Raw genomic sequence first — 16,454 nt, 5'->3', positions numbered from 1 at the left:
CATTGAAGTCTCTGTGGTATGTGCTGGGAATTTCTTTTCCATGTCAACTTACAACACCCAGCCCAATGCAGGGGATAGCAGGCCAGTCTAGCAGAGTCTGGTCCTCAGTTGCTGCTGCTCTACCCGTGTTAACAAAGACATACAGTATATAAAATACCATCCCACAGATGACAGGACATAATTAGACTTCCAAGGCACATCCCCTACAAAACTGTCATCTCATTATAGAAATGGGTGCTCAAAATGGCAGCATTCACTAAAAACAAAACAGCTTTATGACAATATTCAAAACAAAACAATAAATACAATGAATCTGAAACATGCACTTAATAGGAAAACAAAAGAATGTTTCAGTTCTCTGTAACTGAAAATGAAAAGAAACTCTGCTTCACCATAGAGTTGCAAAGCCAAAGAAAAAATTCTCAAAACTCAGCCATCACAAGAAAAGGCAAACAGAAACCTGCCAGTAAGATTAAATGGCATAGCTTTTTTATGTGGAAGGAAACTGAAGTGAGATGCTTACAGTTGGTAGATTTGAATTCGGTGTCATGAGGTAACAGTGTTAGCCACCATGCCAACTTATCACCTCATTCAAAGGACTTAACATAATTCAATTAAAATTAAAAAATTTCAGAATATAGGGTGGTCCAGTTCTGATTATGTAACTTTTAATGCAATGCAGGAAAACAATACAAGACAAAAGAATTGTTTGAAATATCTTGTAATAAAAGAAAATGGTCTTACATGGAATTAATTCACTGATTTTCCATGTAATGTCCCATTTGTCTTCCATTCAGTTGAATACAGGCTCGGAGTCTTCTGGCTACAGCATCACATGCATCTCGGCATATTTGCAGAGGAACTTTCCTGAATTCCTCAACAATTGCCAGGCAAAGATCCTCCAAATTGTCAATAGGATGCGCTGTGGACCTTGTCCTTAACATATTCCCAAAGAAATAAATCTGGTGGGGCAAGGTCAGGCGACCATGGAAGCCATTCAATAGGCCCTCGATGTCCTAACCACCGGTTTGGAAACTGTTGGTCAAGGAGGTTCCTCACATGTATTATAAAGTGAGGTGGAGCCCCATCCTGTTGCCACCACATACAGTCAAAGTTCTGTCTGTTCTGCAGTTCTGGGATGACATCACTCACAAGCAGGTTATGGTACCTGTCACCTGTGACATTATCTTCAAGGAAATAAGGGCCAACAATACCATCATAAGACACACCAGCCCATACCATCACTCCCGGGGACTTGTGTTCGACTTCAATGGTAATGTGGGGATTGTCTGCATGCCAAAAGACACAGTTGTGTCTGTTGACTGAGCCAGATGTGTGGAAAATGGCCTCATCAGTCCACACCACATTTCAAGCCAGTTCTGGATCCCCCTCCAGTCTTGCCAGCCACGCTTCCAAAAACTCAATCCTCCTGTCAAGGTAGTCCTTGTTGAGAACATGAAGAAGTCGTGGATGGTAGGGCGCAACATCCTCAGCACACTGGTTTTACCAATGTTCAGCTTTGCAGACAATCGTCTGGTTGACTTTGATTTATGTGGGGACGATTCCAGTTTGGCGCGAAGATGATTCTTCATGTCGTCAGTTTGCACACTTCGGGTGATTGGCGCTACCAGTCCGGTCAAACATTTCGTTGATTTGGGAGATCATGTTCCTATGTACTGCAGGCGGTCTAAATTCCTCCAACATCCTGCATTGCACCTCAGAAACATCGCCCGTTATCGAGAAAAGATGAACACATTGCTCCCGTTGTTTGACTGACAACCGTCTCCCAGCCATTTTGGAATGCAGGGCAGGTGCTACCATCTATCGGCAACAAAAATAATTTTTTGTGAATTCTCTATGTTATAAACTTAAGTTATAGCGTAATGAAAATTGCATAATTAGGTCTGGACTACCCTTTAGTTTCTTACTTTGAAAAATTTTAATGGTTGAGAGGAACCCACAGTTTTTCTGAGAGTTTATTTAGATTTTTGTTGTTTCACTATATTCCCAAAAAAATGGAAAAATGGTAAATAGGGTGCATAAATGAAGACTAAAACAGATAAAAGTCAGTCCAACTCTACTTTCATTTTTTGACCAGTGGATTACAATTTTCCCTTGATTTCTGTTCATGGCCTGTGCCCACTTGATTGTTTGTTGGAAAATATCTTTGTCTGAAGAGTGCTCCCCACTTCTGTAAGTCTTTACTTTATACTGGCATAATGGGAGGACAAAACTTTTCATAACTTTCAGGAGGCTGTCCACAGGGGATTTCATTTCACAACTACACTACCATCATCTGCTTCTGCGAAACTGTTGTGAGTGTTTATCATTTACTGTTTTGTGCTTAGTGTTTTTTTGTATTTCTTTTGTACTGTATCTGTAATATTAATCATTTTACAACAATAGCATTTGTGTATATAGCACATACAAGAATGTAGCTCAAAGTGTTTTACAAAATGTCAAAAAGTTGCAAGAAGAGGAAAGCAATTAAGATTAAGTAATAATATTAATTAAATAAATAACAATAAAGCAAGGTGAGGTCAGATGACCAGAAGGACAGAAAAATGGCAAAAGTCTGCCCAGTCCAAGCCAAATCATACCTCTTAGTTTTCATGCTTCACATGATTGAAGTTGATGAAGACGGTCTCGTAAACAGCTGAGACATCTACCAGCATTCCATCATCTCGGCAAGCTGCATGCTGCCTTTATTCAGGTGGTCATGATGCTGATCGCTACCACAGAAGAACCAGAAAAAAAACCAGCAGACAATAGTGGAGATTAGTACAATTGCGTATCCCTGAAGAATATGATTCTATGTCTATATAGTCTATTAGGAATGCAACTGAAAATGTAGCTATGGAAAAGCCAAATTAAAATAATGATTTTTTACTATTTTTTTTTTAAATGTTCCACAGTATTAGCCTGGCAAAGTTCAATAGATAAGCATTCCAGATTTTAGGTGCATAACAGCAAAAAGCCACCTCACCACTTCCTTTAAGTCTGGCTCTTGGAATGATTCATTAAAGATCTAAGGTTACAACTTGGAGTGTAGGGGGACAGACATTCCAAAATATAAGATGGAGTAAGCTTATTTAAGGCATTATACACCATTAGTAGTATTTTAAAGTAAATTCTGAGGAACACCAGCAACCAATGTAATGTTGCTAAAACTGGTGAGATGTGCTCAGATTTTCTTTTTCTAGTTAAGATTCTGGCTGCTACATTCTGCATTAATTGCAGTTGACTGATGTCTTTCTTAGGTAGCCCTGTTAGGAATGCATTACAGTAATCTAGTTGACTAAAACAAAAGTGTGAACTAATTTTTCGCCGTCTTGTAATGTTATAAAAAGTCTAACTTTGGCTATATTCCTTAATTGAAAGAATGCAGTCCTAGTAATCTGGTTAATGTGTGATTTAAAGGTTAGATCAGAATCGATGATTACTCCTAAATTCTTTACCTCTGCCTTAAAGACCTGCAGAACTACAGTATGCACTTTGTCTGGGGAATGCTATGCATCTTTGTCTCAGCAGCCAGCTTCACACACATGATTCGCCTGTGCAGTGAACATTTTATCTCCTGTTTCTCACAACATTTTTCATGTTATTTAATGTAATAACCTTAGAATACTATATAATCACAGAATCAAAACATATTCACAGATTTTCGCATTTGCAGCAGTCCTGTGCCACTAAAACCCATGAATTTCAAGGGATAAATGTATAAAGAACTACTTCCAGTTTACAGGTTACAGTACTGATTACAACAATTGATTTTACAAAATCTTTGATGGTTCTGAATGCCTGAATTGGGTCCTCACTAAGTCTCCACATTTCGGAGCTAAACAGGCTCCTTAATCTCACTTAATTTATTACTAATCATTTTTAATATATGGCCTTACATTTTAATAGCCTTTTTAATTGCCGCAGCATACTACTTGGAAGATGAGAACATTGAGTCAAAATAGATGTGTAAATCATTTTCAGAATTAATGGAATTGTTACTCACAGTGGTTGTCTGTCACTCAATAGAGGAAGACATTAAATTGTGCAGTACGTAGATGAGGTGCTTTCTTCTCTATCCACTGCTGACTGGTTTAATAGAATTTTCTCTTGTCAGATATTTCAAATCTAACATGGACCAGACCTACAATGACAATAGCCTGAAAGAAAACACTCACTAAAACTGGTGACAAATGTGATATTTGGGCATCTTTAGTATAATCCCCAGTTTACCCAATTGATTTATCAAGGGTGCAAATTAATGAGCCTCACTGTGATCATTATTAGGGTATGTGCAGTGATGTTATGAAAATTGGTATTACTATTCAAATGACAGGGATTGAAATAGTTGTTTTTTGAAGGAGATCTTCCAAAGAGAACAAAAGATATTCTTTGGTTGGTACATGTAACAATGGGTGTAAAAAAAGTACAAAAGGGCAAACCAAAGTCAAAGTCTAAACAAAAAATGTACAAAAGTTGAAGATGAAGCAACACCAAAGTGAAAACTAGGATCAAGGGACATGTGCAACGCATACCTAGCAAACATGAGCAGCCTAGCGACCAGACACAAAAAATAGCAGCACCCATGAAACAAAAAACTCTGCATATATGTATTTGATATACTGTATATGGTAGTGTTTTTTTTTAAAAAAAACGCCCTAAGACTCTTACTCTCAAAATACAATGGCATCATTGTTCTGCATGATTGATCAAATTGTTCATTCACTCCCGAGTTAATGAGAAAGACAAAAAGGGGATGCCATGGATGAGCAAAATGTCAGGGGAAACAAGCAGGTGGGAATGTTCAACAGGCACAGAGTGAGATGAGTAGAAGAAGATGCAAGCCATATCTCCCTTTGTTTTTATGGGCAATGTTATATCATTGGAAAATTAGATGGATGAGCTCAGGGTGCTGGTTAAATACAATGGGTAGTTTTTCAAGTGCAGTTTAATGTGCTTTACAGAGACATTTCTGCATGAACTTATTACTGACTCTGCCATGGACATTGCTGGCTTTCAATGTGTGCAGGCAGATAGAACACAGGCTGGAAATGGAAAGCACAAAGGCGGCAGGCTCACTGTCTTTGCAAATGAATGATGGTGCCGCCCTGGTCACATTGTGATTAAGGAATGTATCTTCAGCCAAGACATTGAGCTGTTAGCAGTGGGACTACTCAACTGGATTGAGATCTGGGGATATGCCATTAGATTAAAATTAAGTGTCTGCAATCTCTGTGGAATAAGCTTTGTCATCTGGTGCTATATATTGCATGAAAAAGGAAAAATTATAAACTTCAGCTGTTAAGGGATACTCATGGTCAGTAACAATGCTGTGACATAAGTGTGTGCCAAGAAAACATTGTCCACACCATTGCACTACCTCCACTACGATCCTCCTCTTTCTATTCTTAGGTAACAGGATTGGAACCTGACAATCTGTTTTACTGCTTTAGACCACGTGCCTCATGCACATTATTTTTTTGTTTAGCATAACACTTGCTGTAAACTCTAGAGACTGTAGTGTGTGAAAATTTAGGGACGGCTCTTTTTGAGATTTTTGTACCATGTCTGATAACACCAATAATACTACACTCAAAAATGCAAATCAAACAACATACTAAACATCTTGACCATGTCTGTTTGTTAAATATAGTATATTGAATTGCAGCCAGATGATAGGCTGTTTGGAGAAGTGGATTACATATATGAGTAAACAGTTGTACCTAAAAACGTTGCCACTGCGTGTGTAATACTGCTGTAATTCTTATTATTTTGTGTTGGATCTGCACATAACTCTTTGTATTTATATTTGTTTTTTTTATTTTATTGTTAGTGTTATTTTGATTATGTCATTCCATTGCCATTTTTGGAGACCTTTTTTTTCATTTTCACTACCATTTTGTGGTATTTCCAAATGGCTATGGCCATGTTGTTGACTTATGATTAGGTATGGCAACTGACAATGTCGCAACAATCATGCAGTTATTATTTAAGATGGTGCCACAGGTTGTTCCGCATCCTACCTTTTGGATTCTATAACAAATGTGCTTTTTGCCATGTTTATTTTTACATTAAGGCTTACAAGAAAATTAGTCTGATTTTGACCTCTGCTCAGTTTTACAAGTTGTAATGTTTTGTTAACTGGCAAATTGATATTTGGGTCCCTTCACTCTGCCTGCCTCTCCTTTTGGCAAGGAGTTTGTTTTTAGCCCCAAATAATACGTTCTGTTTCTTAACTCCTTTTTACAACTAAAATCTATTCAGGCTGCACTCAGTATTCACAACAAATACACAAGGTGGTGAAGCAAGGTAATAGTATTTTAGGGCAAGTGTAGCTTGCTGCCAATAGTTGACAACAGAAGGAAAATACATTATAAACAGCTTACTTTTTTTAGAAAAAGAAAAAAAGCAGCACCACTAACTTATTCTCATATGTAACCACTAAAGTCAGTATGAAAACAAAGAAATATGTAATTTTTCATTAAGGTTTCTGAAATGAACAAATCATCATTTATTAAAAAACATGGGCTCCATGGTAGTGCAGTGGGTTAGCACTGTTGACTCACATGCCCTAGTTTTTGAATCCCAGCTTGGGAATTGCCTGTGAGAAGTCTAAACCTTGTCTTTCATACCAGGGTAGGTTTTCCTCCAGGTAGTCTTATTTTCCTTCCATATAACAAAACCATAAGTCTGTTAGGAATTGGTGATTCTAAGCTGGCCCAGGTATCTCCGCATTACAGTAAGAGCAGGTGGAGCACTGCCAATCTCTCCCAGCAGATGGTGCCATTTTTCAAAAATTGAATTATTCAGATGAGTTTACTACTTATTTAACGTATTGTTAAAACTATATTATAGTTTTGTAAGTCATTGTAATCATGACATGCTCAATGCAATTTCCTATCTAGAAATATATTTATTTATTTCTGAAGTATTTAAAAGTTGTGTTGTGTGTGGTGAAGCAAGGTCCTTTGTCCCCAAGTTTTTCAAGGGATATCTTTGCTCATGGGGAGAAAGCCAAAGTGACTGGCAAACAATCATAGTCAGAAACTGGCAAGTGTTTATTAATGAAATAAGGCATGGAAAAACCAAACATCAGAGCCAAAACGCAAAAACAAATGTAGCAAAAGTTCTTATTCTGACCAATATTATTTTCCCTAACAATTGCTACATTTTATTTCTTTTAGAATGTATCCAATGCTCAGATAAGGAGCTGCTCTGCTGTGTAGAAACATGACTCTGACCCTGCAAAATACACCAGAAAATAGAAGCAATCATTATGAAACCCATACAAATTGGCACTATGAAGACAGTGCCTTTTCTGTGAAGGCAACACTGAAAAAAATATGAAAAATGCTTCAGATGATTCAGAAATGAGAGTGGTAAGTAAATTCCTTTGGTGTCAAACAAAGATTCATAAAAGTTACATTCTTTTAATGTGGTGTGGTGTACGGCTGGGGCCCTTGCCTGGCCAGGACACCTCCACACAGGAAAGACTCAGGAAGGGAGCATATCTAGAGCATTAACTCCTCCAGAGCACTAGGTGGCAGCACCCCTGGATTTCAGCGGTGCCTCGGACTCCCACAGGGCTCCATGGGAGCTGGAGTTTGTTGCAGCCTTGTTGGGTTCCGTGGGAGCCGTCAGGGGGTGCTATGGCTGCTGCTGAGCCCTTATCTGCAGTTCTTCCGCCACACCCGGAAGTGAGTCAACGAGCACCTGGAGCACTTCCAGGTGCCTTATAAAAGGAAGCCAGACTCGGGAGGAGGGAGACGAAGCTTGCCTGGATGTGTGGAGAAAAAGAGAGTAGAGAGGAATAAGATGAATAGACTTTTGTATTGTGCTGGTGATTGTGCTGAACTGTGTTGTACTTGTTGGAAATGGGGGAAGGTGTTTTCAATGAGGGAAAACGAAAAAATAAAAAGGCATGTGTGCTTAACTTGTGCCTCTGTGTCTGTCTGTGTTGGGTTTGGGTGACAAGAACGCCCTCTGCAGGCCACAGTAAATTTCTAATTATGAAATGAATTCCATTGCTAATATTAAGTCTAAAGGGTTTCAAATACATAGCCGATAAAATTTATGACCTTTAAGACTAACATACTTTAAGGGCAATAACATATTTAGCAATGTCTTTAATTTGCATTTATCTGCCATTATTATGTCCATATTTCTGATACAGATTTTCATCTGTAAATTGCATGGATAGTTTTTTAATACTTAAAAGATAATATTTTACAATTATTTTTTTTTTAAATCAAGACTTCAAACACCAATAAATTTGAGTAAAGTGACAGCTAGACTATTTTCCAAAAACTCAAGAATTACTTCACTGACCAAAGAACCATAAATAGCATAGTGCATTTACGATTAGTTCCTGGGCATTTGAAGTGTTAAGTTTCTTCTTATAGAAACAATCTGCATAAATAAGCCACTTCCTGTGAACATTTAACACCAGGATGTTACGCATGCCTCCATTTTAAAGTTGAAGATTGAACTATCCATCTACCTCACATTTACAGTCAACTCTTTCTATTTAATTTTTTACTATAGCATAACTTGTTTTTTTACATCAGAAATTTCTATACTGTCTGTTTTATCATGGTAAGGCACATTTGACCTGAAGCGCCTCAGAAACAATTTTGAGAGTCACGCTATGGTAGTGTGAAATATAGCATACTAATGTTACTGCCCATGTGATCTGACCCACTTTCTGCTAGTCCTGTGCTTTTGTTCACTTTGCTGTAATGCCCTTGTGTAGTGTCTGCATTTATCACTTTGTCCATTTAGCTTGTTGGCATATGCTATTGTGCAGAAATATTCACATTAATGAGTTTATTACCAGTTTCTTAATTATATAATTCATGAAGGAACTGATTTATATCATGGAGAATGCAAGGATTGATGCTTATATAAATGTTTCAGAGCATTTCAGTGTTATTTGTAGAAATTAGTTCTGATTTTCTGATGGGCATGGAAGGCATACTTATTTTTCCCATTTATATAATGGGCAATAGTCTTTCCATATCTGAATTTTCATTTTCCAACCTATTTTCAGAGAGATATAAGCAATGACTGTTGTAATAATACTCAGGAGAGAGCATGAAAGTTTGGGGAATTCCACCCATATATCTGAAAATAAGCAAAAAAAAAAAAAGTAATGTATTTACAGACTGGAGTTCAAAACAGGTCAAATCCTGTGATAGCATTATAGATTTCGTTTTAATGAAATTTCATTATAACAAATGTTTCTTGACCAAAAACAGTTACCACAGATGATAATGCAATGCTAAAAATACTTAATACCGTGCCTAAACTTTCATTGAGTCTCGGGAACCATACAAAATGCTGTCTCTTACTTGTCAGACCAAAAGAAAGTGAGGACTGTTTCAAAAACAGTCTTGGCATGAGTGTAGGCGTGACATCATTGTTGTGATGTGAAATTTTGCAGACAAGTTGATAAATATTTTGTATGTCTTTATTTGGAACTTAGGCAAAGCAATGTATTATTAGTATTACATTAGTGAGTCCCCCGAGGACTAAGTCAGGAAAGTGAATTTTACAACAGAGTTGGGGGAAATGCCTTAAACCAGTTTAGCAAGTGTTTCTCTGCAAAAGTCTCTCTCTCAATCCCCACACAAAGCCAGGCTGCCTAACTGCCAAGCTTTACCTTAACATATGGTTTGGGGGGTGGCAGGTGCTAAGATGTTCTATTTCACCATTGGTCTTCAGTCAGTATGGCTGTTTGGTGCTGGCTTGTATCAGAAGCCTTTAAGTACCACGGAATCCTATTGGCTCTAGGGGTTGGACAGAAAACCTATAAATTTGCTCACTCCCTTATTCTCTCTCTCTCTCTTACCAAACTGAAAGACCATGAACTAAAAAGGACAACACAAGGAAGAGCACAGCTCGGCAGCCATACTGAGACAGGCATGCGGCCAGTTCTGAAGAAAGCTGATCAGAAAATGATGCCTTAACTAGAGACATTTTAAAGTAACTAACAAGTCTGGGAAAAGTTGGTTCCAGAATGAATGAGGAAAAATAATATGGCAAAAGAATTTGGAATTTGCACCTTCAGTGCTATCGACAATTTTGAAGGATCAAAAAAAAATAGAAGGTAAAATTAAAAATTGGGCGTTGGGACCTGAACAAAAAAAAATTATTTTTATAAAAAAAAGATAATATAATGACTAATTTTCATTCTGTATTCATAACTGTATTTATTTAAAAAAAAGTTATATCTAAAGTTTCATTTTCAAATAAAATATTTTTTCAGTTTAAGAAGTACTGTTTTTGTAATACCGGTATTGTTAAGCTTGTGCCACAGAGTTTATTGCACAAGAAACAGAAAGGTGAGCCCAGGTTTCCAAGGAAAATACAGGTACTTTATTACAGTATAGAGAAGGCACATACAGTCTAAATACTTAATTGAAAATAGGAGCTGTTACTGTGGCACTAAAACACATAAGATAGGAGCCGTGACATAGCAATCACCCTGCTTTAGCTCCCATCTTTAGATTAGAAGAACACTAGTGGCTCGGAATCACCGCTGTGGCAGACCAGGAGAGTGTAAGGAAGAACAGGTGGAAGCCTAATAAATAAAATTTTCTAAACATCATGTGACAAGCAGGTTATGCAGTAAGATGGTGAATCGCCAGCATCCCCCATAACAATAGTATACCTATTGTCCCTATATTCATTATAAGGAATCATTATAAGGAAATATTTTTATGGTCCAGTGAATTTCGTTACAACTGGATTCCACCTATTTATATATATTTATACCTGTAGATGTCCTACATGGCTTCAGCCATGAGGAATACTACCACTTGTTGTGTAGGGGAATGACCTGCTCCTGCTAAGCCTGTTTGCCTGGTCCTTTCTTTCATTATGTCATCCTGGCCAGGATGCCTGTCCTTCCTTCTTGTCACCTATAATATACTGTATATATACAGTAATCCCTCCTCGATCGCGGGGATTGCGTTCCAGAACCCCCTGCGATAGGTGAAAATCCGCAAAGTAGAAACCATATGTTTGTATGGTTATTTTTATATATTTTAAGCCCTTAGAAACTATCCCACACCCTTTATAAATATTCTCCGCACAGTTATGCAGTAAACCCTCGTTTATTGCGGTTAATCCGCTCCAGACAGATAAATGAATTTCCACGAAGTAGGATTCTTTATTTATAAATCTAATATTTTCGCAGTTAATGCATTGAAAACCTGTTTACGACCTTCTAAATACGTTTTTTAAACATTATTAGAGCCCTCTAGACATGAAATAACACCCTTTAGTCAAAAGTTTAAACTGTGCTCCATGACAAGACAGAGATGACAGTTCTTTTTCACAATTAAAAGAATGCAAACGTATCTTCCTCTTCAAAGGAGTGCGTATCAGGTGCAGAGGATGTCAGAGAGAGAGAGAGAAAATTAAACAAACAAAAATCAATAGAGCTGTTGGGCTTTTAAGTTGGGAAGCACCCGCGATAAATCGGTCGCAATGAAGGGAGCAATGTGAATGTAGTCTTTCAGCATTTTTTACAGGTGAGTCCGTATCTTCTAGGCAAACAGCCATTGTGCAAACAGCCCCTCTGCTCACACCCCCTCCATCAGGAGCAGATAATGTCAGTGAGAGAGAGAGAGACAGAGAAAAGCAAACAATCAAAAATCAATACGGACTGTTAGAGCTTTGAAGTGTGCGAAGCACCACGTGGGAAGCATATCGTATATCATTGAGGAGTTTTATTTAATACGTAATACATGCTCTGATTGGGTTGCTTCTCAGCCATCTGCCAATAACGTCCCTTGTATGAAATCAACTGGGCAAACAAATTGAGAAAGCATGTACTATAAATTAAAAGACCCATTGTCCGCAGAAATCTGCGAACCAGTGAAAAATCTGTGATATATATTTAGATATGCTTACATTTAAAATCCGCAAGAGTGAAGCCGTGAAAGTCGAAGCGCGATATAGGGATGGATCACTGTATATATATATATATATATATATATATATATATATATATATATATATATATATATATTATCACACACGTGCGTTTTGGAAGCAGTCAACAAGTCCTAATGTGAGCGATATAAAAATGGATGAGGGTTTGTTTCAGGGTACTAATGCCTCTCTCTCTGACCTTACAGAACCAAAGAAGACAAATAAAACAAATACTTACATCCTAAACAATAATTCAGAGACTGGGACATCCACCATTTCATCATCCACATCACTTCCGTCTCCTGGAGTTGATATCACTTCCGGTCCCTCCGTAATGATGTCACTTCCCCGTTTCATCACTTCCTGCAGCCATTTTGTCTCCTCTATAAAAGACACCATTTCACCTCAATTGTTTCTCGAATATTTGGATATTTTCATTTACTTTGACCACTTTTTTGCATCAAGCAATATACAGGGCAATTCCCCAAAACTTTTTTGAGTTGTGTTATTGACTTATTTACCACTATATATATACAGTAATCCCTCGTCAATCGCGGGGGTTGCGTTCCAGAACCCCCCGCGATAGGTGAAAATCCACGAAGTAGAAACCATATGTTTGTATGGTTATTTTTATATATTTTAAGCCCTTATAAACTCTCCCACATTGTTAACATTATTAGAGCCCTCTAGACATGAAATAACACCCTTTAGTCAAAAGTTTAAACTGTGCTCCATGACAAGACAGAGACGACAGTTCTTTCTCACAATTAAAAGAATGCAAACATATCTTCCTCTTCAAACGAGCGCCGTCAGGAGCAGAGAATGTCAGAGAGAGCATGACAGAAAAACAAACAATCAAAAAATCAATACGTGCTGTTGGGCTTTTAAGTATGAGCACCGCGATAAAGCAGAAGGGAGCAATGTGAAGGTAGTCTTTCAGCATTTTTTAGAGTAACCTCTGTATCTTCTAAACAAACATCCTCTGTGCAAACAGCCCCTCTGCTCACACCCCCTCCGTCAGGAGCAGAGAACGTCAGAGAGAGAGAGCCCGCGAGATTAAAGCAAACAATAAAAAAATCAATACGTGCTTTTGGGCCACCGCGATAAAGCAGCATTTCTTAGAGGAGCGTCCATATCCTCTAGGCAAACAGCCTCTGTGCAAACAGCCCCTCTACTCACACCCCCTCCGTCAGGCGCAGAGAATGTCAGAGAAAGACCGAGAAAAGCAAACAATCTGCTCGGGAAGCACATCGTACATCATTGAGGAGTTTTAGTTAATATGTAATACATGCTCTGATTGGGTAGCTTCTAAGCCATCCGCCAATAGCGTCCCTTGTATGAAATCAACTGGGCAAACAAACTGAGGAAGCATGTACTAAAAAAGACCCATTGTCCGCAGAAATCCACGAACCAGCGAAAAATCCGTGATATATATTTAGATATGCTTACATTTAAAATCCGCGATGGAGTGAAGCCGCGAAAGTCGAAGGAGAGATCACTGTATATATATATATATACTGCCTCCCGACTTCCACTAATGACTGGAGGGCTGCGCCTATGGGAACCGGATGGGCTCCAGCTGCTTCCGGCACTTAGTCACAGCCACACCCTGTGTGGCGGAAGTGCTGACTGCGCTCCGGAAGCCTTCCGTGTATCCCCCTTCGTCTTCCCCTGGCACTTCCTGGTGTGGCAGGAAGCGCGGCTCCCAGGATAAATAGGCACTGGGGAGCCCTACAGGGGCTGGGCTTCAAAGCCCCTACCCGAGGCCTCCTGTATAACCAGGGACGGGCGCCCTTCTCGGTCTGGAGGAGACACACACCCTCCTCTGGTCCTCCAAGGCGTCCCGGCGGGCTCCATCCCAGCCAAAGACCACACGCGGGATAAACCGGCAGCGGCGCCTGGCGGTGACCCGAGGTCCCTACAGGGCTGGGTTTCCAAGCCTTGTACCCGTGGCCCCCAACATAACACAGGACGGGCCGCCCCTCGCGTCTGGAGAAGAATCAAGCCCTTCTCTCCTCCTCCTGAAGCGTCCGGCCGGGCTCCAGCCCAGGCTGGGGACCACTATATATATATATATATATATATATATATATTGTGGCAAAGGCACTATATAGGCATTGACCCAACACAGACTGACAGCAGAGGCACGTATAAAAATAACCAAAAATAAACAAAAAGGTTTTTCTTCATCCATGGGGCATGTCTTCCCAGTGTCCCACAGGCCCTACATATATGTAGGTACACATGTGTGCTTAAGGTACAGTTTAAGGGCTCTGATGATGTTATTTCTTCACTACTCCAGGAACTGGCACTGTGTCATAATGCCTTCTCTTTTCCTCCCTCTGCAAACCAGAAGATTGACAGCTTTTTGACCCCCAGCATCATTTCCAATGTCCTACTGGGAACCATTACTTTAAAAAGAAGAAGACAATGCTTGATAGTGTGAAAAAGATAATCAAAATGTTATTCTGCCATTCAATTATTCTTTTACTTGGGGCTCCTCTCTGAAGATCGTCTCCATGGTTAAAGACACCGTCTTCCAAGTGGTTGTCCTTTTGAAACTCCAGGACTAGAAGGGGCAAGGTCAGTTGCCCTCACTGGGCAGTTTCTCAAGGCTGTGGAGGAAGAAAATGACAAGGCTGTTAGCAGTGGTGCCCTACTTGGCCCAGAGTGTTATTACATACCTGGAAGAGCTTGGATGGTGAATGTATTGTATGTCAAATGCCAACTTTAAATTCATCCAGTAACAAAATGCACCCCCTAATAGCACCCTATTTACAGTAGGTTTAGACCTGCAAATAATTTCATCAGCTTTGGATTTACCTGTTAGTGACCCTATAATTGAAAATACAAAAAAGTGTAAGAAAAGAGGTTAATTGATATAGGGAATTAATTAATTGTATCCCACTTATTTACAGAAGGAATTATAAAAAATGTAAATCACTAACATCCAGAAAATGCAAATGTTTGATCAATTACAGTACTATGTGAACCATAATGTTATGTTGGCTTAATTTAGCTATAGTTATTTATGTCACCAAAACACTGACATAATTTTTCATGATATTTGTTTGATTATTATCATATTTGTCATTTGGGTGTTCAATAGGTACTTATTATAAGGAATATTTCTCAGGGAAACCAAAAGCTTCTATAGAAGAGAAAAATGTATATATTAGCATAAATAGCATTTTAGCATAAATAGCCATAAAAAATAATTAAAAGCTTCTGAAACATTAGATTAAGCATAAATTAGAATTTCAAGCAAATAAGATAAGTCAAGCAAATGGTTAAGTAAAAAATCAGTCATATTGCATTAATTTTTAAGCTTGAGGCTGAATTGCTAATGTGGGAAAGGACAGGACAGGAATGATGCATAGAAACTGCCCGTGCACCTGTGTGGACAAGATAGGAAGCTAAGAACAAGGTGGCCATGGTAGTGAGAGAAACCTGCTGGAATAGTGAATCAGCAAAAAGACAGCTGAATGCTTTTGCTATAAACAAGGTCACAATGATGTAATGCATGAAAAGTAAAATGCACTAGCATAAATAAATATAGAAGAATATATTAGAAATTAACTTTAGCGCAGAAATTAAGGCAAGTCAAGAATGACGAGCAAATGATTAAATAAAGGTACATGCCATATTTCTTTTTAATTAAAGCTTAGCTTTAGGCATCAGAGAAACCAGCTTAAAAGTCCGAGAAAGAGGAAGTGACGAGAGGAAAGTCCATAAATGGAAGAAGAATGTCTGTACTGGCCTTGGCCAGTGAAAGAAATAAGCAAAAACAGAAACTAGAGATGAACATTGGACTGTAAGGACAGGTGCAGAATGAGCAAATTGAACAATGTCAGAGCGATAAGAAATCTCTATATATAATCTTCATTTGGGTCTTGATCTTTGTTTGTCCGCGAATGAATTAGAAGAAGCATTAGATGGCAGTAGAGAGACAGCTAAAACATAGGCATTGCTTTAAGAATCTCCTCCATGCTTATACTACTGAAGACTATAGTACTCCAGTCACACGTCAAAACACAGACATTCCAACTAAACAAATTGTTGTGCTTTAAATTAACTAAAGAGATCTTCATTTAGATCTTGATCTTTGTCCGCGAATTCCATGCATGCGTAGACCACCTTCCAGTTTAGTACGTTGTTGTTACTCACGGATGTCAACTATGTGCCGGAATAACGAAAGGGGTGGTGGACAGTGTTACGCTGATTAGCTCCTGAGGCCTGGATAGAGCATGAGATTGCTGAAGATAAAAGGTACGTGCCTACGTAACATACGAATGAAAGAAAGACAGTGGGTAAAATGAATGACAACATGACAGCACGTTCCGGAAATTATTATTGTTACGTTGTAGCCAGCGAGTGCGCTGCCTTCACAGTTGTACATGCTCACATGTCAGTGAAGTGATCTCTATTTATGCTTTAGGCCTTGTTCACACGGGCGTTAAGTTTTTGGATAAACGAACTTGCTCTGAACGTCCTAGACGTTTATGTTGCATTTT

This window comes from Polypterus senegalus, chromosome 1 (assembly GCF_016835505.1).
Source record: "Polypterus senegalus isolate Bchr_013 chromosome 1, ASM1683550v1, whole genome shotgun sequence".
Taxonomy (NCBI): domain Eukaryota; kingdom Metazoa; phylum Chordata; class Cladistia; order Polypteriformes; family Polypteridae; genus Polypterus; species Polypterus senegalus.
This window is presented reverse-complemented; position numbering follows the sequence as displayed.